General features: G+C 46.3%; 1 protein-coding gene and 1 pseudogene across 5 annotated transcripts in view; one reads left to right on the top strand and one right to left on the bottom strand.

The window, feature by feature from the left end:
- Positions 1–24946, top strand: part of LOC144786225 (solute carrier family 22 member 13-like) — a 418586-nt gene that overhangs the window by 186083 nt on the left and 207557 nt on the right. The window lies entirely within an intron of this gene.
- LOC144785220 (uncharacterized) lies at positions 18901–20401 on the bottom strand (annotated as a pseudogene).

Genomic DNA, 24946 nt, shown 5'->3' with positions numbered 1-24946 from the left:
CAGTCTCAGGTACCTGTTCAGTATCGGGTACTTGTTCAGTCTTATTCACTGGATCTGTATCAATCACGTGCTCTGTCCCTGTCTGACCTTCTCCTTCCTCAGTTTTGATTTGGATCTCAAGTGGCTGAGGTTCTTCGCCTGTGCCTTGCTTTTCCTGACTAGTCCACTCTCTACCTTCACTAAGTCGTTCTCTTGTTCTGATAGGATCTTCGGTCAGATCAATCATCGGTATCCATTCTTCTGGCCATATGCTTGGCAGCTCGTCTTCAGCTACTCCTGGCTCAGTTTCCTGGACTTCTTCAGCAGGCTGGTTTCTTGGCAGTTCGCAGTCAACTACTCCTGGGCCAACGTCTGCTGTTCCTGCAACCTGACTGGTGCTGGGCTGCTCGTTGTCAGTTGCTACTGGTCTGGCTTCTTCAGGGTCCTCTGCTGGTTGCCCTGGTTCTTCAAATCCTTTGTCTGGCAATACCTTCTGGGTGTGTCCGGCGTGGATCCACTGGGGAACACCTGCGACTTTCACTGCAGTGGTTGTCACCAGGATTACTTGGCGCTTCTTTCCCCACCTGGGTGCCAGACAGCTTGATCGAGTGTGCTTCTTTATTTTGACCCAGTCTCCTGGAACCAAGTTGTGGAGAGGAGTCGTTGGATTAAGGATGCCGTTGTCTCCAATCTGGCGAGAGATAGAACGCACTTGGTCACCCAATCTTCTGCAGTATTCAAGCACCAAATCATCAGTAATACTCAACAGTTTGCTTCCTGGCACCCATGCTTGTCTCATCACTCTTCCCATAATGATTTCATGGGGACTTAGGCCTGTCTTGCGGTCTGGAACACTTCTTAGTCCCATCAGGACCAGGGGCAGGGCCTTCACCCAGTTCATGCCAGTAGCATCTGTCAGCTTTGCTAGTCTGTTTTTGATAGTTCCATTTACTTGTTCCACTATTCCAGAAGCCTCTGGATGGTATGCACAATGAAGTTTCTGCCTTATCCCAAAGGCCTTACACAGTTCAGCCATTATTTCATTGTGGAAATGTCCACCTTGGTCTGATTCAATAATGTATGGTATTCCGAACCTAGGTATCAGCTCTTTTAGTAAACACTTTGCTACTGTCAGTGCGTCACTCTTGGGAGTAGGGTAAGCTTCTACCCATTTTGAAAATACACAAACAATGACAAGGACATATCGTTTCCCTTCACAACGGGGCATGGTGATGAAATCAACCTGTATTTTTATAAAGGGGCCCCCTGACCTCCCAATCTTGCTCAGTTCAACCATGGTCCTCTTGCCTGGGTTCATCTGTTGACATGACAGGCACCTCTGGCAGAGGGACTCTGCTACCTTCCTGAATTTCTTGCTGTACCAAGTCTGTTGAAATACCAGAATCATGGCATCCCTACCAATGTGTGATCCTTCATGTATTAATCTTGCCATTGTGCCAAGCAAGTGTCGGGGTAACACAGGCATACCAGTTGGACCTATGATGACACCATCCACACGTCTCGGTCTACATCCATCCTCTTTCCATTTCTCTCTTTCTTGCCAAGGAGCCGACTCCTGCCACTCTTTCACCTCATCCCATGTAGGCACTTCCTCAAACACCTGAAGCTGGCAGCTGGTTCCTGGCCCCCCTCGTTTTGGATTTATAATATATCGATCTTTGGCACACCATTGAGCCACTCGATCAGCATAATCGTTTCCCAGTGATACTCTGTCCATGCTCCTTTGATGAGCAGCACATTTTACCACTGCCAGTTCTTTGGGCAACTGGATGGCCTCTAAAAGGTCATGAACAACCTTTGCATTCCGAATGGGAGTACCTGAGGAAGTCATGAATTCCCTCTGCATCCATAATTGGCCAAAGTCATGCACAACGCCATAACAGTACTGACTGTCAGTATACACTGTTATGCGTAAGTCCTTCCCAATTTTGCAAGCCATTATCATGGCTATCAATTCGGCTACTTGTGCAGACTTGATGTTATATAGATAACCTGCTTGTTCAATCTTTTCGAAAGACACTACTGCATAAGCAGCACTCAAGCCTCCTAATTCATGTCTTAGACAGGAACCATCCACAAATAGTTCTTTATCATGCTCCGGCAATGGTACTTCTTTTATGTCTGGGCGTGGCTTGGTACTGAACTCTGTCAGATCAATACAATCATGTTCATCATCATCCCTACCTTCCATTTCTGAGGGGTCAGGAAGTAAGGTGGCAGGGTTCAGAATACCGCACCTAACAATGTTTACATTTGCTGCGCCCACAAGAATCCTCTCGTATTTAGTCAGCCGACTAGGGGTGAGATACTGTGTTTTAGTTCTGGTCAATAGAATTACCACTCCATGTGAAACATAAACAGTCACAGGATGTCCCATGACAATGGACTCACTCTGTTCTAAACTTGCACAGGTAGCAGCTACTGCTTTTAGACAACCTGGTAACCCAGCAGCTACTGGGTCCAGTGTGGCAGAGAAATAGGCCACAGGCCTCCTGGTTGTGCCATGTTCTTGAGTCAGGACTGACAATGCGCAATTATCGCGAGTGTCACAGAAAAGGGCAAACTCTTTTGAATAATCTGGCATTCCCAATGCAGGGGCTGTACACAGACAGTTTTTCAGTCTTGTGAAAGCCATTAGACTTTCATCATCCCACTGTACAACATCTGGCATTCCTCTCGTGGTCATTTTTATCAAGGGCCTGGCTAAGGCTGCAAATCCCAGAATCCACTGCCTGCAGTACCCTAAAACACCCAGGAACATTCTGACTTCCTTTTGAGTACGGGGCAACTGCATCTTTTGAATTATTCTCACTCTTTCTGAAGTGACTTTTCTGACACCCTTTTCTATCTGGTGTCCCAGATATTTCACTGATTTCGCACAGAACTGTAGTTTGTCAGGGGACACTTTATGCCCTTTCTCACACAGGTGATTTAGGAGAGCAATGGTGTCAACTACACAGTCCCTGTGACTTTTAGACGCCAATAGAAGGTCGTCTATGTACTGCACTAATACAGAGTTCCCAGGTAATGTCAAAGTCTCTAGACATTTCTTCAAGATCTGATTAAAGATAGAGGGGCTCTCTGTATACCCTTGAGGGACCCGGTTCCAACAATACACGTGACCCTCGAAGGCAAATGAGAAAAGAAATTTGCTGTCGGGGTGCAGGGGTATCGAAAAGAATGCATGACACAAATCAATCACAGTGAACCACTCAGCATCCCAAGGAATCTGGTACAGAATTACTGCAGGGTTCGGGACAATAGGGCAGCAAGGAACTACAATCTTGTTAACCTTTCTCAGGTCCTGCACTACCCTATACTTGCCACTAGGCTTTTTGATGCCCATAATCGGTGAGTTGCATGGGCTGCTCATCACTTCTTGTATGATGTTTCCTTCCAATAATTTTTGTATCTCCAGAGTGACACCTGCTTTCACTTCAGCATTCATTCGGTAGGGCCTAGTGTTAGGATATACTGCATTGTCTTTGATGGCTATTTGTATGGGGTCCACATCTTTCATCAAACCCACATCTTTTCCAGTGAAATCCCACACTTCTGGTTTTACGGCTTCCTGTAGTTCTTGGGGCAAGTCCTGCAGGGTCAATCTTTTAAGTTCTGAGTCAGGTCTAAGCAACAATAATTTATAAATGCCGTCTTCATCTGGGGTCTGTATTTCGACACCCTTTGGTGTGCAAAAGATGGTACAGTTCATTTTACACAGCAAATCACGTCCCAGTAAATTTACTGGACTGGTGTCACAGACTACAAATCTATGCATCTGTTTAAAATTTCCAATTGAAATCTCCATTGGTTCGGTAACAGGAGTACTAATCAATTGATTAGATACACCTACTACTTGGATGTTTTCTCCCGAGAGGGGCAGGTTTGGAACGTCTACTGTTCTTACAGTAGAACGGGTAGCGCCAGTGTCCAACAGAAAGGTGACATCATTTCCGTCAACCTTTCCTTCAATATATGGTCCAGACTGGTCTACCGGCAAGGAAGCGCCAAGTACGCACTCCTCGTCCTCCCCTCTCAGGCCCCGTCAGTCCTGATCATTACAAAGGAAGGTATCATTCAGCAGATACTGCGAAGTTGCTGTATTTCTGTTCTCCCCGCTTTCCCAAACCTCTATCTCTTCATTTTCTGCCTGTCTTCCCCTGTATACCTGTTTGGGTGCTCGAGGCACCTGAACTGTTTTTACCTGGGGTTGAGTCTTTCTTGGTCTTTCTTTCTGCGTCTGTGGAATTAAATCAGGAGTTGTCTCATTAACATCGACTAATTGGGGACACTCGTTTCGCCAGTGTCCAATTTCGCCGCACTGATGGCAGGGAAATTTTTTCATAGCCTCTTCCCTGCTAAATTTGGGCCGGGGCTTTCCTCCACCCCCTCCCCCAGGACTTTTGTTCTCAGCATTTTTAACCATGTTACTCAATTGTTTTTCCTGCTGTTCTGCGAGCTTCACCTGAGCCCACATAACCTTCTCCTTAAGGGCCTTTTTCTTTTCTGCCATCTCGTCCTCGCAGTACTTAGCGTACCGCAGGACCTCATCCATTTTCTTAGTATGCCAACAGATTTTATTGTCTTTTATCCACTGACAAATTTCAGGTCTTAAACCATTTACAAACCTGTAAATAAAGTGTGTCATATCCTTCAGGTCGATGTTGTCAATACCACTGTATGTTTTAAATACCTGCAATAACCTCTCATAGAAGGAGTGCACTGTTTCGTCCCTTTCCTGTGTTGTTCTATCTATTTTTGTCCAATCAGTTTCCTTGGCGGGCACCTTTTCTTTCAAGTGCTGAATTACCTGCTCATATTTTCGCATGACTTCCTTTGATGGCTCCCCTGTGTCCTTGTCTCTGGGATACTCTTCACTGGGCCAATTTATGTTTATTTTACACTGGGTCCATAAATCTACTGGAACCACAATGTCGAAAAACCCATCCAGGTCTTTCCACAGACATTTCTGTACCTTCACGAACCTCTCCACTTGCCGGTACCAGTCAACTGGTTTCTCTCTTAATTTTGGAAAATCGTTCGTGAAGGACACAATATCCTGCCTAGACCAGGGGACATGCACATATTTCCCTCCTGGAACTTCGCGCATGGGGCATAACTGCTCAGGTTTTTCTACCTCTCTTAAAGCAAACTCGGGAGTCACTTGTCGGGAGCGAACCTCTTCCCTCTTTTTCGCCCACCTGCTTCTCCATTTTTCCACATCTCCCCATTTCTGCAGTACCCCCATTAATTCTTTAATCTGTAGCTTCTTTCCGGCCACATTCAGATGTTCTATATCCTTGTCTGAGAAGTCTGCTCTGTATGGTTTCTGTAAGGGCTTGGATTTTGAGATATCTACCCCCATACTAATTGCTGTTTCGGTCAGTTTTTCATGGAGCACTCTGGTGTTCCTTGTAAAGCTTTTACATATGAACGACAATTCTTCCTCAGAGTAGGTATTCAATCGATTCAACCCCACATTTCCTGCCATTAATTCTTCTATTTCAACCCTCAGCTTGTAGAGGTCTAAAGGCTTTGTTTGCGGAGTCTGCTTTTCTAATTCACGACTCCAACTCTCAATTTCATCCGGAGTTACCAGAGAGACATTCCTAGTACCTGTTGCTGTCTCTAATTTAATTTCCTTTGCATTAAAAGGGTTATACCTCAGCTGTGTTCCCTTTGCGGTCTGTTTGTTTGGCAATTCCAAGAATGCAACTTCAGACTCGCACTCACTGGACTGATCATCTATGATGATTGGTTCCTGTCTCGGGGTTGCTATGACTGGGGTCATGACTGGAGTAATCGGATTTCCCTGACCATTTCCGTATAACGGGACCACCGGTCCAATAGTTACTGGAATAGTCAATGCCTCAGGACTGGTATTTATCTGAGAAATTTTCTGAATTATTTCTGTTCTTTGTCTAGCTAGAGCCTCTTGCTCCTTTTCCACTAGTACCCTTCTTAGAGTTGTGTCATGTAATATCTGTGGGGTCAATGGAGGAGTAAAACTCGGGGCAGTAGGCGGAGGAGTAAAACTCGGGGCAGTAGGATGCGTTTCACTTGGTCCTCCACCATAATTTGGCTTCGGGAATAAAGTTCCAGTATTAAAGGACCTGCGCTCTTCCCCATATGGAGGTTGAACAAAAGGCAGTCCTGAATTCGATGGTTTCTCTTCGCTTTCATACAAGGGTCTGGGGAAAAAAGTTTTTGTACGTGAATATTTTTCTTCCTGACTTGCGGGCACTTTGGGATATATATCCCTTGTTTCCGCCAGTTCGGGTTTCTCAGGATAGGGTAATACTTGACCACCCCCTCCCAGTCCCAGGGACCTGTCTTCTTCCTTTTGGAAGGGGCGTCGGGGAACATCTCCTACACTGGAAGGTCGGGTTCCCTCATTGTAAGGTGGCGGACTTCTGGTACAGATGTCATCTATTAGTTCATCATCTGAATCCCCTAGGGCCCCCCAATGCTTACATTTTTCAGTACTTTTCCCCCCCGCTGCAGGGTTATGACATGCCGGCATCATGGGAAACAGACCCTCAACAATCATGCTCTGCCTCCACTGTTTCATCCTTTTATCCCTGGACTCCTGTTTCAGCCTGGGGTACCACTTGGTCAAACCCTTGTCCATTCGGGGTCTTTCTCTTTCAAAAGCCTCAATCTCCCATTCCTCTAATGCTTCATACTGCGTTAGTCTCGGTCTGGGATGCAGTTCATTCATTCGGGTTCTTAAATTAAATAAGATCCTACCATTGAAAGTACCATCTAACGGAAAAGCCAATACTCCGTCATCTTTTGTGTACTTCACCCAATTCTCCAGCCACACACAGGTATTGTACCCTCGGTCAAACATCATGAATGAGGCAGGAGTATTGGGTGCTGGGACAAGAACACCTTCCCTAGATTTAATGGGTTTGTCCGTTTTAAAATAATTTTTCACCTTATTTACAAGGGACATTTTTCTCTTGGTTCCGTACATAATATCGTATCTGTTAGCCTTCCACTGATCCCTTTCAAACCCTAGATGCCTTGGATCAGGTCGCGTCTCTGTAGTCCGCGAGTGCCACATACGACTTCTGCGCTAACTTTGTTTACAAACTACCTCCAATCAGAATGCGCTTCAGAAAATTCGTGCAACCAATGGGTGCGCGACACAAAATAAGCTCTGCCAATGGGTGCGCGGCCCCTTCGTGAGACAGTTCCCACGCTCCGGCGCTCACCCCTCCTTTACAATTTCAGCTCCGCTACCCGCCCGCTGTTTCTACCAATCCCAGCGCGGCACAGAGTGACGTCAGAGGCGCTTCTCGACTGACTCCCTCCCTTCACAAGGTAACGGAAACTTTCTTACTTTTAAAGTGCTCAGTGCTTGGTTATTTTACAACAAATACACATTCGCCACAGTGCTCAAGTGTCTAGACAGAGATAGAATTCTATTACTGCAAGTAAACTACTTCCATTTACTTTTCACTTGCTGCGGGCAGATCTCTTCCGCCTACCCTTCACTCTAGCATCGGTGAACCTGTTATTCCCCTAAACTCATCCACTTCTTTCCGGGATATGTTCCGAGTTTAAGGTTTCTCAGCGGACCCCTCTGCTTTCACGCTAGCTCCGAGGAACCTGCTACTCTTCCGATGTGACCCTTACTAGGTTACGCCACTATGGGAATTTTGCCAATGAACCCCGTTACTGTCATTTATTCACACATGTATTCAGAAAACCCTAGTTAGTGCTTCCCGGTTATCCTAACCTGCACCTAACTTTCCTCGAACCTGTGACCTCAGGACAATGGATTCTATTCACCACTTGCCCTTTCAATTCCCCGGGGAGTTCGGACAACACTTAACAAGTCGATTTACAAATGCATTGATTAGTACATATAACAATATAAGAACAAGAATAATGACAATACAGTAATTCATAAATTTCAGCAGCGTATTCACAAGAGAGTGATCAGTTCCCTCAGAACAGCCGCTCTTGTAGCAGCATTAATATAATAGCAGCTTCCGACTTAACTAGCCTAACTAGTCCCTGCCTTACTCTCAACTAGTCCCTAACCATCCTCTGATCTACCAGAAAAACTGATAGAGCGCGCGAGGCCACCCGACCAATAGTTTTCGCCGTTTCCGGCTTCAGGGCCCATATACTTTTCAAATCACCATATACATCGATCAGGTGACTTCACGAGCTCTACCAATTTGGTGTGTGTGTGTTCCCTGCTACCAATTCTCAGTGCACCCGACTTACCATCCACCGATGCAGGTGCCTAATGACCACAATGAATCAGGGAGCTAGCTGTAAAGGAAAGGCAACAAAATACAAACCCAACCAATAACATTCAAAATACTGTGTAAATGACCACGGACAACTGGAAGTTTTTTTAAATGTTTATCTAAAGTTCAATATTTTCTTGCATGAGATACAGTAAAATAAGGCAATCAATAACCAAGAAAATGTAAATCACATATGCATAAAGAAATAATGACAGAGTAATCATCAAAGTACTAATAAAATGTAACGAGAAAAGATACTTATGCAAGTCAGTATTATCTAAAACAGTGATAGACTAAGTGTGTGTGATTATAGAAGAACTTATAATGAATAACACGCTTCACTTAAGGTGAAAGGGCCTTTGAACAACCTAGGCAACGAAGTTCTAGACCATATCAGGAAATGACACACTGCTATGCAAAATATAATTTCTAACAAATGAGAAGACATAGAAATAACTTTGCAAAATTTTAAATGACTTTCAATAGTTGCGGAAAGGCATGGAAAATATCACATTTGCAATGTTGAACTTTATTGAAGCAAAAGTTAGAAATTCAGAAGGTGCAAGAATTTCAAGAGATTTCGGAGCAGTATTTACCTAGAAAGGTGTGGAAACCAAACCCTGGCCACGGGTCAGTTAAAGTCAGGAAACCCTCAAGGAAGGATACCCCTCAAAGGACAGCAGGTGCAGAATGGACACCCAGGACAGGACAGGATACCCTCGGAATAAGAGTCAGGACAGGACCTCAGGACAGGACAGCAAACCCTCAGGACAGGACCCTCTTCAGGACAGGACCGGAACCCACAGTTAGGAAGCAACGCCTGCGCTCCACCCGCTCTGCAGATATCGATCAAGACCCCGATTGGGTCAGCGAACTCCCAGCTAAGTGCCTTGCCAGCACTTTAAGGTTCAGTAAAACCTTAGTCTATGGTCAAATTCGGACAGAGTGCTCCGCAGCTCTCTGTATTTTCAGTCACCTATTGAGTGCGTTGGGTCAGTGACAGGTCAGCTAAACCAGACAAGTCGGACGGTTCACTAGGTGAACCCAGGGTAGATATACAGTTTTGGGACAGTGTACCACCCCCCAATGTTGCAAAGTGTCAGAATCCCTCAATTTCGATTGGTCCTAAGGTAGGATTTGGGTAACACACCAATCACAATATGCGATTTGAAGCCTTCATTTACATATTTTGGGACCGCCTAGCATGTTTGGGTTCCCATGAGCTAACAGTAGCACATCTATACAATGTAACATATAAGAAGCCACATTCGCTGTTCTCGCAGGGCAGAGGTGACTTTCTCAGGAGCATCTCGCCCATCACTGCCAGCTGGCTATGTTCCATCAGCCAAGGTCCCTCGTGCTGCCGAATGTCGCACAGGCGCAGAAGGGACCTCCAATATGGCTCTCCTCTCACTCAGACCCCCATTGCCCGCGGTACATGAAAAGTAAGCGAAAACAAATTAATACATAATAATGTCATTATGAAAACACATCGCAGGGTTTGTACTTTTAACTCATCATCAAGAAATAAACTTATGCAATTTAAATGTTAGCTACATTTAGACGAAATACAAGAGCAGTGGCACGAGCAGTACCACATGATAAGCACAGCTATGAATTACGCATGCGCATAACTTTCCCTCCACTTCTGCAGACGCGTCAGGACACGTGAGTGTGGCTGACGCATGCGCAATAACTAAAATACAAGCGGCGGCCATTTTTAGAGGACATGGATTAATTTCATTAGAAATACACATAGGCAAGCGTCTCAAACTTTACTCAAACTTAATATAAACGTTAGTAAAACATACACGGGTTACCTTATTACACATAAATGAGGTTCTTGATTTCGGCAAGCCGCAAAATATGCGAAGCTTTGCTTCATCAATATAACTTGATTTCTCCTTGTTACTTCCTCTTTCTATTCTGCAGCACACATAGAAAGAAAAAAAGCCTCTCAGGGTTGTTTTTATGCGGGCATGGGCCTTCCTGAACAAAAACAATCCTGCCTACAACACATACACCCTTGCACCTTGGTACTAGGCATCCAAAACGCACCTACGCAGGGGAAAAGGCAGGAATAAGCAGTATTCTTCTAAATTCAGCACATTCCTGTCTGATGACTTGCTGAGCTGTGTTGCGTTACTTTGCTGTAAATATGGCCCTCTGTATATAAGTAGTAGACCTTTGGTTTTGTGACTCTGGAGCGACATCCATCTGTCATGTTTTTTCCTAGGGAGATGCTCAATTAGTTATTTATTACACGGTTCAAGGCCTGTTTTCTCAGAGAGAGTTTACCCAGAGGGATAACAGGGTTTGCTAAACCTGACCTGGGAAGTAGAACATGCGTAAGTAACACCAAAGATAAGTAAACGTAAAACAAAAAGAAAGAACCTGCATCATAACATTAGAAGTGCATGTAATTTGTTCGTTTGCACGCCACATACTATGGCAATTACACTTTTCGAGGCTTTTCAGTAGGGCCCAAGCCAATAAGTTAAACATTTACACTGTGCTAGTCTCTTGTCGCTGACACAACAGAATCATGCTGACCCTACACCTTGCACACGCAACAACCCAGGAAGGTTGTTCACGAAAAGAGATTTCCTTCCATTACTGATAGCTCTAACTGACAATCTAAATAAATAAACTAACTAACTAACTCAATAAATACCGAGGCTAATCATTGGCATGCTTATTTCACACATATGGCAGGGACTAGATGATGCTATCACAAAGGAGCTGATTGCTTGTCAAAGAAATCTTGAATGTTAGCTACGAGTGAGTGATGAAGGTTCCAGCAAGCTGCTGCCTCCAATGGTCCTCCCTTATAGCAGGGCTGACCCCGCCCTGCCCCCCCCCCCCCCAAAAAAAAAACCCCACACACACACACACTCTGACTAACATAAGGTTGAGCCGCTCCACTCCTTTACAGTAGTCACCGCAGTAGTCACCACTTCCTCAAGGTTAGGGCGATAATTAGTAATACACGCGCGCGCAGCTGAGGCGACATCAAGGATAGAACAGATTCACACGGTGACAGAGCACTGAACACGCAGGCTGGATAACGGGCCCAAGTCGCGCATGCGCAAGGACAGGATCACGTGTTCTGTTTAGAGTACCAGCTGGCAGGCGCCAAGTGGTTCAGGCCTAATGAGGCATAGAGAGGTAACACGTGAGGTCACGCAGTGACGCAAGACAGTGTCGAAGCAACAGAATGGATCTGGCGCCTGAAAGGTCCAGAGAACAGCAGCAAGAAAAGAGAGTGCTCCAGAACACAGCCAAAAAAAATAAGCGAATAACCTCTTCAGCGACAATCTGAGAATGCGACCTAGGGTGCATTCAGGGGTATAGCCTAGATATAACAACACTATAATAACCACACCTTGGGGTACACAAGGACTCACATATTGTAGTGTATGTATGGAGTGTTGTGACCTGGAGGGGCTTTGGCAGCATCAGCCTTGTCTGCCAATTGAAGAACAGGTAATGGAAATTATAGTCTGTACTGCAACGCTACCACCCAGTTGGGTGCAATGAAGGAGCTCGAGGGGACCGACACTGGTCAGGAATGGAGAGTCAATGATGCCACATTAACACAGACAGGTGAAGTCTGCAGTGGCGATATGCCACCAGCGCGCACACATATAGTGAGATGGTCAGCTTCCTGATGGGTTCCCTTGACCAAAGGGTAATTAGAAGAGTTGCTCTTAGGTCTAGCAACATGCATTAGTCACTTTGTTTACATTACAGGTGAGAATGCAAGCAGGGGCCTAGCTTCGGGGAGGGGGGAGGGGTGGGGGTTGTTTGGTGTGTTATCAATGTAATCTCTAGTAAGTAGTTGGGTACAGGTGCGAGGTGTCTGACACACATACACACACACACTCTCTCATTCACTCTCCTCTGTGCTGAAGTTCTTAAAACATGTTGTTATAATACAAAATATTTTAAGTCCCTCTAACAACCCGCAATGTTCTTCTCCCTTTCCACTCACCCTTCAGCGCTCCTCGTGTCCTGCTTCTCAGGACAGGTAATACATTTTACCATTACCCAGAGCCCACACTCCCCCTCCCTCTTGGACACATTAGGTAGTAAGTGTTTCTACAATGAATTGGATTGGATTGGATTGGTTTCTACAATGTTTATTGTAGAGCAATCCCCCTGCCGCTCACAACTCTCCTCCAGCCTTCCAGGCAATGCTTTTTTTCCTTCGTGTCTCGGACACTATGAGGGTAATTGAAAAAGTTACTGATTATAATGTAAATGTTGTTTTATGATAATGCGCCCTCTCTTGTGTCAATTTAGATAGATCAGGCCTCTCTGTGTCAATTTAGACAATCTAATTTAAGCATGTTTACAAGCATGCTATGGCTTGTTTAAGCTGTTTAATGTTTGTTCAACACACTCCAGTGACCCTGGCTGCCCGATGGCACAGAGGTCAAGTTTGTCTATTGAAGGGAAGAGCTTCAAAGAGAAGGCTGTCTGATAACGTGAACCGGCGGCGCATAGAGCAGACCCATATCTGCTAGGCCATGCAAAGCCACTTTGTGTGGCTTCTCATACCCTTGTAAGTCGCTGCGTTGCCTTACTTTGCGACAAAGAGGTGATCCATGGACATTGCAGTGGGTGTTCCCAGGCAACACCCTTGTATTTTGACGCATTACCATATTTACTAGGTCTTGTAAACCTGGGAATTCATTATAAACCTATGCATCCCCAGGGGAGGCGTAACGAGGAAGAATAATTTAATATCTTCTTGTTTATTCCTCTTTCTATGTGTGCTGAAAGGAGGAAAACACCTCCAGTGATTGTTTTTGTGCAGGAAGGTGTCCCTTCCTGCACAAAAACAATAATTCCTACAATGCAGACACCCTAGCACCATGGTGCAAGGGTGCCTGTGTTGGTGCGAGGCAGCTAAAATAGCACCAGCGCAAGGGAAGAGACATGAATGTACTATATATCATAAATACAACACATTCCTGCCCTTTCCTTTTGACTTACTGTGCTGCCCTACATCAAAGACTAGCAAATGTGGCCCTTTGTGTTGAATTTCCCTTTACTGACTAAAGATCAAGACGAGCAGGCATGCTTTCCCATTCCATGTCCATGTGCTGGGCTGGGACATGGGGTTTTCACATTATGTTTCTGCTTTATTAGGTCAAAGCCTACCAGACAGCACAGCTGTCAAGTTTGCTAATGACGTCTTGGGGACATTCACAAAGCTTCCCTGGGAATGCATTTTGCCCATTGCTTACCATTGCTTTTTTGGTTAGTAATTCACATTTGCTTCCTTTCTATTTGATGGCTTTATCTGTTTTAGGTTGTTCAGCTTGAGGTAGTCCCTTCCCTTGCTCAAACTCTATTTATAGAACTGAATTTTTGTAAATAGGCCTTTAAATCCTGTTCTTATCTTGTCGCATTTGGTGCGCTTTCAAAGACAGAGGTCAAATGTCAGGCTCTGTCTTCCAGGGAACCTGGTGTTTACTTTTCTTTCTTTGACTTCAAAGTGAGAACATTTATGTGACAACCATGCTGGATATTCGAGGTGTACTGTACAATGTTATTTTTTTCTAGTACAAAACAAAATCTAAATGTCTGTGAATGACCTGTGCAGATATTTCAGAATATGGAAATCACAAATGGAGCACATTTTTGGTAATTCTGAAGTGTTGAGGAAACAAATACATTAATACGATTGAAAAAATATCAATATACTAGGTCATGACATTTCCACACATTATCGTTTGTGCGCTATTTCCTTTTATCAGTAAAACTGTATGTCTGTGTAATTGTAATGTTATCTATACTACTATTATAAAGAGAGAACACGCACCTTTGAGCCAGGTAAACTCCGGAACCACAGCGCCAATCCACACACCCGATACATTGTAGAAATTGTCAGGGTGTGCAGATGGACATAGCCTATAATTTTTTTTTTTAAAAGTACATTAAAAAATATAACTTTTAAAAAAAGTAGTGCCCTGGAAGTAGCGCCGGCCCCGACGCTGCTCTGGCCGTGATGTAGAGCTGGCCGCGACGTGCGTGATGAGGACGTGCGTGATGACGAGGAGGAGTGACATGGAGCTGCGGTGTGAAGTGAGGAGCGCGGGCACGTCATGGCGACGGCGGTGAAGTGAAGATCGCAGCTCAGGTAATTTATTGAAATCGAGGCGGGAGGCGGGCGGGCGTGCACAGAGCGACAGGTGGGAGGAGTGGGGGCGGGAGGGAGTCGGGACGGGAGGGAGTCAGGGCGGGAGGGAGTCGGGACGGGAGGGGGTCGGACGGGAGCGGGTGTACTGCCCCCAGCCCCTTTCTGCCCCAGGCAACGCTGGGGCGGGCTGCTAGTTTCAATTATAAATGTGTTATCTGTAATGGCAGTGTGCTACCACACCATGCATCACTCCACACTATGCCACTTCACGCCACTCTACACTGCATCACTGCACTCTACACCACTTCACTTGATGACTTTCTACTCAACACCACTCAACTCAATGCCAATGCACTGTACTCCACACTAAAAAACTATGCACCACTGCACTCTTTGCCACTGCACTCTACGCCAATCCACTCTAATCTAGCCTACACATTACAACACTGCATTCTACGACACTTCACTCAGAAACAATCTACTCTATTCCCTTGCTCTCTATGCCACTATATACAACTCTGTGTCATTCCACTCTACACCACTGCAATCTGCCTCTGACTCTTCCACTCCACTATACCCCACTGCACTCTATCCCACTCTATTCCACGTTGCTGCACTCTGCATTGCTGCCATCTACGCCATTCCACTGACACTCCATGCAAATCCACAACACTCTACTCCACTCTATGCCATTCAACTCTCCCACACTACTCCACTATATGCCACTCTACGGCAGTCTACTCCGCTCTACCACACTGTACTCTACACCACTCTACACCACTCTTCGCACCACCGTCTATGCCACTCCACAACACTATGTCACTTCACTCTACAATACTCTACTCCACTCTGACACTCTACTCCACTCAACTCTACTCCACTTTACACCTTTTCACTCTATGACACTTTACTCCCTCCATGACACCCCACAACACTACATCACTCTACTCTATGCCACACCATAACACACTACACCATTCATCTCTACTCTACACCACTCCACGCCACGACTCTCTACGCCACTTCATAACAATCTACTCTACTGTGTGACACTCCACTCTACTTTACCCCACTAACCTTTAGCAATGCTAAACAGCAGCCCAAATTTGGCTAAAATATATTGGCAAAGCAAATAGCTTTTACATAGCTCTTACATAGGCGAGACCTATTGGCTTTGCCAATACTTTTTCTTCCTGCTTTGCAGTGGGGGAAATGAGCACTTACCTATATTGTCTCGGTGCAGTGCAAAGGAGTGTGAGGAGGCGAAGCACTGCAAGCTGAGCCATTTTAAAGTGACAAAAATCTAAGGGGATGGGTTTTTCTTATATTGAGACCCGCCTTTTCCCAGGATAACTGACTGTACTTCAACTAGTTGATAAAAATTCGACTTTGTGAGGGTGATTGAAGCAATGGAGCACAGCAAGACCACCCAAAAATCAATCAATCAATCAATCGATCATAGCATTTGTAAAGCACACTACATACCCGTGAGGGTCTCAAGGCGCTGGGGGGGGGGGGGGGGGGAATGCTGCTACTGTTAGAGGAGCCAGATCTTGAGGAGTCTCCTGAAGGTTAGAAGGTCTTCGTTCTGCCGTAGGCGGATGGGGGGGGTGTTTCACGTCTTGGCGGCAAGGTGGGAGAATGATCTGCCGCCGGAGGTCACTCTTCGGATGTGGGGGACGGTGGTGAGGGCGTGGTCTGCGGAGCGGAACTGGCGGGCGGGGGTGTAGAGGCTGAGTCGTCTGTTGAGGTACGCTGGTCCGGTGTCATGGAGTGCCTTGTGGGCATGGGTGAGGAGCTTGAAGGTTTTCCTCTTGTTGATGGGGAACCGGTGTAGGTCTTTCAGGTGGGGTGTGATGTGGCTGCGGCGGGGGATGTCGAGGATCAGGCGTGCGGAGGCGTTCTGGATGCGTTGAAGTCGTTTCAGGAGTTTGGCCGGGGCTCCTGTGTAGAGTGCGTTACCGTTGTCCAGTCTACTGCTGACGAGGGCCTGGGTGACTGTCCTTCTAGTTTCAGTGGGGATCCACTTGAAGATCCTGCAAAGCATGCGAAGGGAGTTGAAGCAGGAGGAGGAGTAGGCGTTGACCTGCTTTGTCATGGAGAGTGTGGAGTCGAGGATGACCCCTAGGTTTCGTGCGTGGTTGGTGGGTGTAGGGGGTGCTCCTAGTGCTGTAGGCCACCAGGAGTCATCTCAGGCAGGAGGGGGTGGAGCCAAGGATGAACGGCCTTCATTCCTTTGTGGACGTTGGTTTTGTCGGTGTGGGGATCCTTGGTGAGCGAGAGGATCAGCTGGGTGTCGTCGGCGTAGGAGATGATGTTTAGGTCGTGCTCTCTGGCGACGTGGGCGAGTGGTGCCATGTAGACGTCGAACAAGGTTGGGCTGAGAGATGAGCCTTGGGGTACGCCGCAGATGATCTCGATGGCTTCGGAACGGAAGCGGGGGAGGCAGACGCTCTGAGTTCTCCCGGTGAGGAAGGAGGTGATCCAGTCCAAAAGAGGCACCATATACAGGTTGGAGGAGGAAGATGAGAGTGACTTGGTGAACATATCTGGAGCTTACCTCACGCTCATGATTCGGGGTCAATCTCATCTGCGCTTCATAAGCTTGGGGTAAAGAGACAGTGCATGGATTCTAACAAGAATTATAGTGAAATTGGCAGAAAAGGTAAGTGTGTGCAAGAAGTTCATTTTCTGCAAATGCTGGTGCACATTAGAACAGTTTTGGAGTTTGAGCCTTGAGTTTGGGCAGAAGAAAGGTTTTTTTGCTCAATATGAGCAACATTCAGGAGAGCGGCTTTCTTTTCATGAAGTTCTTAAGAACATGGGGCCTCATTTATGAGGCCTTGCGTCAGTTTTGCGCTTCCGATGCGTCAATTTTTGTGACGCATCGGCAGCGTAAAACATGCCTCCTGTTGCGCACTGTTTACAAAGTGACGCATCTAAGCAGATGCGTCACTTTGTAAACCCCTGCGATACATTATACCTGCGTCAGGTATAATGTATGCAGGGGGCGTTCCCCCGCAAAAAGCCTCGTAATAGTGACGCAGTGAAATCTCATAGATTTCACTGCGTCACTTTTAGGACGCTGTTGCGTCAAAATCTTGCGCCTGCCTCACAGCAGGCGTAAGACTGACGCAGGCCCTTTCACATGGGGCTTTCCCCAAGTGAAAGGACGCATTGCTGGAGTTGCGTCACTTTTGTGACACACTCAAGCAATGCGTCACTTTTGCGCTTACAGATACGTCAGAAATACTGACGTGTCTGTAACTCCTTGCGACATGATGCGTCATACATTAAATATGACGCATCAGGTATGCCGCAAGGAGTGCGCACTGAGAAGTCACGCATCGCTGCTTTCACGCAGCGATGCATCATTTCTCATAAATGAGGCCCATGGTCCTTAAAGAATAGAAGGATATTTGCAGATCTGCAGTTCCTTGCTTCCAGATTAGAATATATTCATTCGACAAATCTGACTCAGAATTTCCTCAAATTCCAAAAGTAAATTCCATTCCTGAAGAAGCCCTGCTGCCACATCCAAATTAAACAAGCATTGGCATAGGTAATAGGTCTCGCCTTTGGGACCTTATAAGTGTTTAGTTATCCAGCACAATATCCTTGGTGCAACAACATCAACTGTTGCATGGCTAAACACTTATAAGGTCCCAAAGGTGAGACCTATTGGCTATGCCAATGCTTGTTGTTTTCCGTAAGGGGAAAGGTGTTGTAATGTTGGTATAATGTCTAATGCTATGTTTAATGCTTATACATCGCGCGGCCAGCGAGCAATGCTTTAGATGTGCATTGTTGTATTCATTTGAATGTGGCTCACGCATGGAGTGTCCACTGGAAGGGGTTCGAATGGCATCAGTCAGTTGCCGTTCGATCATCTGACTGGGAGGACGCTCTGTGTTGTGGGTGGACTACTTATTGGAAATAAACGCTTCTTCAAGATACGCTGTTCCGCTTCTCATTTCAATGGTTCTCTATTTCTGTTGGTGGATTCTCAATTTAGGAAAATTTACCAATGCCCCTTGAATTATGCTAATGTTTGTACAGCCTCAATCTAGGGGTGATTGGTTCAGTTTCCAGACTCCTGCACCTTACATGGGTTTCTCTCCCAATGAGAATCTTACCTGCATCTTGATCTTTATGCGTAGCCTCATCTTGAGATCTCTTGATACTATTCCCTGCATTTTGGTCTCTGTGATACATCTTGTTCTGTGGCGGCTTGTCACTACTCTCCACTTCTCACTCTTTGAATGGGGTCTCATACTGTGGAGGCTTGGTAATCTGTACATAGTGCCCTTCTAGCAGACGTCCTTTTAGGGGGAACATGGCCCTAATCTCCCCACTCTGGTCTTTGCAAGGAGTATTGAGAGTGTGAGCAAGGGCACTTGGTGCTCGAAAAGCGTCAACAAGAGGAAAGGTCCAAGAAATAAAAACATCTACCTGCCTGAGCCCCTGGGTCAGTTTTTCTCATTTTGCCTGCCCGGAAGTGGTGATAATTTGCTTGTCTGGAGTATTGAGACGTTGAACACTGTCCTTTCCCCCTGAACCCTGCTCTTTCTGAGGCTTCTCTCCAGATGAGCCTTTGATACACATCACCACATCCTTCTTGTGAGGACTACTAGTGGTCACAGCAGCAGATACCTCGTTATAATTCTCATGTATGTCAATACTTCTACAGTCATCTTCGGCTTCAGCTGACAAGTCAATCTCGTAAGCTGCTTGCTGGTTTATAAACCAGTGCGATTCAAGTCTACACTGGGCAGCTTTTAAATGTCCCAAGTTATCGAGCTTTCTGACACTTGGAGGGTTGGGTTCAGGGAAGTCAAGAGATGTCGAATCAATGCCTTTAGCCAATCAAACTCTGGCTAGTTACTGGCATTATCACTAGATGGATTCACCCTAAGCTCCTTTTTGCGATCCTCCAGAGAACCTCCAGTGGCAACCTGTCTCCCTAGGTCACTGTCAACAATACATTTATCATCATGGTTACTTATGGGAGCAGGGGCGGTATCTCAGTCAGCGTTTTCTGCAACTTTGCTAATCTCCAATCCAGTAGGTTGATTACTTGCATCAAGAAGTAGGGCACCCTCAGTAGATGAAACCTTTGTACTGCTCAAAGGAGGAGCAAAACCATTGTGAATGGCTCCTGTGCTGTCGCCCTGCGTAGCAAGCCCATCTTGTTCCAATGGCCCGTCTGGGTTGTTCTCTGCAAGTGTGCTGCTGTCCTCTTGAATGCCTCTTTCCCCAATTGCCTCCCCTTCCACGCTGTCCTCCTCTTCTTCTTGGTCTCCGGTGGTAGTGTTAAGTCCTCGGGTGTCACGGCGTAGGCTGTAGTGCGGGTACACCAGGGTGCGAATGCCGATGAATAGTTAGTATTTGCTCTCGCGGCCTCGAAGTCTCTTGAGATAGCGGCTCTTCATTGCCTGCCAGGTGTGTCTGGTGAGCTGCACACGGCTCATCTCCTTCCAGACCGCTGTGCCTGTGACAGCGGCACCAACAGGAGCATGGTCACAAAGGTACATGTGTATGGCCAAGTCCACGGCACGGGTGAAGGAGCTGCGGCCGTTGGAGCGGCCCGGGACTAGCTCATGAGAGCAGCATGGCTGTGTGGTGAACACCTCGGGGATGAAGCGGAAGGGTCTAGAAGTTCTCCGGCCCGCATGCACACCGCCACGAAGTGAGCGGAGATGTAGACGTCAGGCCCGGCCTTGAAGCCTTCCCCGGGCGGTGCCTGGAGCAGTGCCCTCGGCTGCCGCAGCCGGCACAATAACCCTCCCCCGTGCTCGATGAGCGGGGACAGCAGCCACTTCCAGGGCACCGGTGGCACGTAAATATGCATAGGGTTACCATCCTCCTGAGGAAATAGGGTGCTGGAATGAGTGAGAGGTGCAGCGACGAACTTTTCAAACTCTTTCAACGCCTCTGATGAGGGAGACTGCAAAGTTACTGGCCGACCAGGCCGACACATGCTGCCTGTCCCCGATTCAAACACAACAGTTAACGCTTGCGCTATGACTGAGCCACTACTCTAACTACTGCAGGCGTTAATTGGAGATCAACAGAGTACTACCTGAAGAACAGAAGTGTTCCATCTCAGAATAAAACTCAATTCCCTTAAAAAAACAATAAAAAAACAGGACAGAGTCACTACTCTAACTACTACAGGAGATGATTCGAGAGCTACAAAGTAGTACTACCTGTAGAATAGAAGTGTCCAATCTCAGGAATAAAAACATCCTCAATGTACTTAAAAAAGAAAAATCTCAAACTAAGTGGAAATTGAATTGAAAACAAGCCACACCCCTAAACGATGACAGCCAGTCTAAACAAGCAAAAGCGCACGTGCCTCGCGCGGCAGCAGGGGGAGGGGAGAGAGGAGAGAGGAGGGGGCCTGCGCGATTCCCTTGTGGGAGCAAGCAGCAAGGCATGATAGTTGATAACATATGGCGCCGCTGCTCCCTCCCGCAAGGGAATCGCCAAACGTGCACACGTTGCCATTGAAAACAATGCAACGCGGGCACGTTTTGGTTCAAAAAAGGGAACCAATGGCTAAAGGTCTTTTTCATATACAGCGCATGTGCGCGTAGGCGAGACCTAAAAATACAGGGAGTCCCTAAAAACGAGTTTTCACAGCAATAAATATTGAAATAAAACTAGTCCATATGCTGTATACCCAACACAACCTCTTTTAAAGGATTTACAGGCCCTTCTTGATTGCCGTGATGGGGGAGATGATCCTACCGCAATACTGGATAATATAGAACTATTAGCAACGTTTATATCAGGCTCAACATTTGAAGCTTTATGGACAGCAACAACTGCAGCAGGGATTGTGGTGGTAGCAAGGAGATTGCTTTGGTAAAAACTGTTGTAACTGGATCCTTATCAGAGGGAGTTCATTCAAAACTTCCCTTTGTAGGACATAAACAGTTTGAGGAGGAACTGAGTGAGGTGGTTAAGAAAAATGCAGAAGAGAAGCAGATGCCAGTTTTTACAGTTTTAACTAAACCATTCAGCCTTTTCTGCAAAAAAATCTTTCTTCCAAAAGAAGTTGGGACAAGCTGGGCAAACTTAATTTCCCTTTCATAGTCAAGCTTAAAATCAGGGTTGTGCAAGGCAGTAAAGCCCGACCACAAACTTTGCAGTCTTAAGGCCAAGGCTAACAGTCCTGATTATCAAGGGAAAAAGTAGGTGCGAGACTCGTTTACGACAAGTAAAAGAGCCAAGTCGCAACAAGTGGGTGTTGTTAGTCATACACAATGGCTATTAGTACTCAAAGAATGGCCCCAGTCTTTTGTCCGTCAGACCCTGGTCCCAAAGAATGTGGTAAAGAACAATTACCTCTGAAAGGAGTGAACTCTTTGCTGTTGAAAGGTGCAGCATTGGAAGTTCCAGTTCCAGAGAGAAACCAAGGTTTCTATTCAGTCTTGTTCCCAATCCCAAAACCTGATAGTTCCTATTGTCCAGTGATGTAGTTAAAAGGTTACATTGCAAAAACAACAGGTGATGGACAGAATGCAGAACAATGTCATACATTCACCCCAGTACAGAGATCTCGGCCTAAATCCATCGTTTTTTTGCACTCTACACCACCCCAGTTCAGACATGGCCATATGCAAATCAGCCTTGACCCTGTGCCTCATGGGAACAGTCCAGCCCGAACTGCCTAGCCATGTCTTTCCTGGACCGGAATCAAGCATCCTAGGACCGGTTTCTGGCTATCAGCCGTCTTCAGCCAGGATAGCCTGACTCCAGTGGTGTGGAGAGCATGGGACTCACGTCTGAGCATACCCATCCCACTCGGGGTGACAAATGCAAAAACAACAGGTGATGGACAGAATGCAGAACAAAGTCATACATTAAACCCCAGTACAGAGATCTGGGCCTAAATCCATCGTTTTTTTTGCACTCCACACCACCCCAGTTCAGACATGACCATATGCAAATCAGCCTTGAACCTGTGCCTCATGGGAACAGTCCAGCCCGAACTGCCTAGCCATGTCTTTCCTGGACCGGAATAAAGCATCCTAGGACGGGTTTCTGGCTATCAGCCGTCTTCAGCCAGGATAGCTTGACTCCAGTGGTGTGGAGAGCATGGGACTCACGTCTGAGCATACCCATCCCCTTTGGGGTGACAAATGCAAAAACAACAGGTGATGGACAGAATGCAGAACAAAATCATACATTCACCCCAGTACAGAGATTTGGGCCTAAATCCATCGTTTTTTTTGCACTCCACACCACCCCAGTTCAGACGGTTTCGGGCTATCAGCCGTCTTCAGCCAGGATAGCTTCCGTGGTTCAGGTAGACATGCTAGTCACAGGGACAGAGAGAGGAGACTAGTGCCCAAACTGCCTTTCCCGCAGCAATTAGCCCACAGGTAGCCACACCTCTAGGGTGGGGTATCAAGCTTCTAACACCTGAGGAATGGGCCCGACATCTTGAGAGTAGGCATAATAGTGAAATCTGGCATTGCCAGGTGCCACACGTAGCCGAAAAGTCGTCACCAAGAGGGAAGGGATCTAATAGCTCAGTGGCTAGTGACCGCTTCATCCTCCCAGGTAATTTTATGGGGCTAAGTATGGCACCCCTGGCACCGTGGACCAGAGATCACATCAGAACTGGAAAAAGGACCCAAGAAGGATTTGCCTGCTGACCCCTGGACTTCGCAATGAGATGCTGCACCCTCTGCTGGACTGCACCTGCCACACCTTGGGCTAGCGAAGAGAGGACTGTGCATGTGGCTCCCGACTCAGGGAAAAGTCCTTCCCCAGGCCAAAAAAGAAGTGACTTCAAAGGTCAGTTGGCTGACCCCCCTGGAACCAGCACCTGAACCATCACAGATGAATGAGCCTAACTCAGCAAGTCACTAACCACTTCAGAAGAATCTCCACTGACTGCCGCTGGGCACCCCAAGAGACCTAACCTCCATTGCACAAAGTTGCACTTGAATCATGTGGATATGGGAGTGTGATCTGAGTCCATATTGGTTGCCCAGAGGGACATCAGCCTCTACCAAAGAATATAACTGGGCCCGCTGGGTACGGAGACCGATACCATGTCTCCCCATGAGGAACTTCCGCGTAACTGACAACATACATGCGGGGACAGAACGCCTCATCGCCATTGTAGGGTCTTGGGCCCTAGGCCTGCATGCAGCATAAAGGACCTCGCTGACACATCGTTGAGGCACTCATAACCGACCCAGAGCATGTGCACCTGGTCCCTTTTATTAGCAGGGTCACCTGACCGATGACGCCTCTGATTTATGGGTATGGAGTGAGTATGACAGGTCAGCCCTCGAGGAGTGGCTGGCAAACTAGTATAAGGCCTAACACTAGAATGTGTCTAGCAGGACACTACAGATATGTGCAAGGCTGTTCAAGAATTGTGTAATTTTGGAGAGGATTTGAATGAGGTGTTTTTCCTTCTACAAAATGCAGCATTACTTTACAACATAGTGCAAAAAGAGGCATACGATGAGTGTTTCTCTTTAGAAAATGAATGCGTTTTTAACACATTTGTGAAGTGGATAAAAAGTCTGAGTTATAAACTTTCTGCAAATATAACGTATTACACTATAGCTAAAGGTAAAGAAACTGCTAAGAGTTGAATCATTGCAGTACAATTTAATCCATGTGCAGTAGTATTTTACTGTCCAGAGAATTGTAAAAAGGTATTTGTTGACTGCACTATGCACTGACTATGTGATTAAGGCATGCGTGTGAAATGCTGATAGGTAACTTTACGACAAAGCTGGTGCTTAATTTACAAATATCATAATTAATTTTTAACTTTATGATGTTTTATCACTTGCCAGCGCCTAATTGGTCATGGAGTAAGTGCCAGGGCTTCAGTTTTTCGTGAGAAGCCCGCAGCTGGAGGTAATGAAAGCTTACAAAATACCAAGGCTGTACTCCTCAATCCACCTCATGCCTCTTTAATTCACCGCCAGACACTCCCTGCCACCTTGTCTCACTCTTGCAGGTTCATACTTTCTTCCTTTGTCGCATTTTCTTTGTCTTTCTCTTCCTCCTTCTTACCCCCTTAAGTGTGTTATCCTTCTCTTGCTCCGAGTCAAAGTCGATGAGGTAAAATAAGCGTTTTGCCCCAAAAATGAGTGTCAGTGGGCACCAAGGGCAACCCCCGGTCAAATTAAGCACTGTTCCTAGTGTATTGTGGTATTATCCTAAGGCTGTGAGGCAAAAACATTAAAAACACTGAAATCCAGTGTGATTTGTGACATTGTGTGAGAGGAAATGATCAGCACATAGAGGGATTTGTGCTTCTGGTTATCATAACTGGTAAATTTGATTTCTTTATAATTTACATCTTAAAAATGCCACTGCAATTGAAGATGTTTAAGCAGATCTTATTGGCTCCTTATGGCAAATGTTATTTTTGCTTAAAAGCTTGAACGCTTAAAACAATAACTTCAGTGAAACTAATGTGTTTGTTAGTGAGTCAGACACAGCGATTAAGGGCCATGTTTATGACTTACGAGGCGCAGGG

The sequence above is a fragment of the Lissotriton helveticus genome, chromosome 10 (genome assembly GCF_964261635.1).
Source record: "Lissotriton helveticus chromosome 10, aLisHel1.1, whole genome shotgun sequence".
Lineage (NCBI taxonomy): Eukaryota > Metazoa > Chordata > Amphibia > Caudata > Salamandridae > Lissotriton > Lissotriton helveticus.
This window is presented reverse-complemented; position numbering and strand designations above follow the sequence as displayed.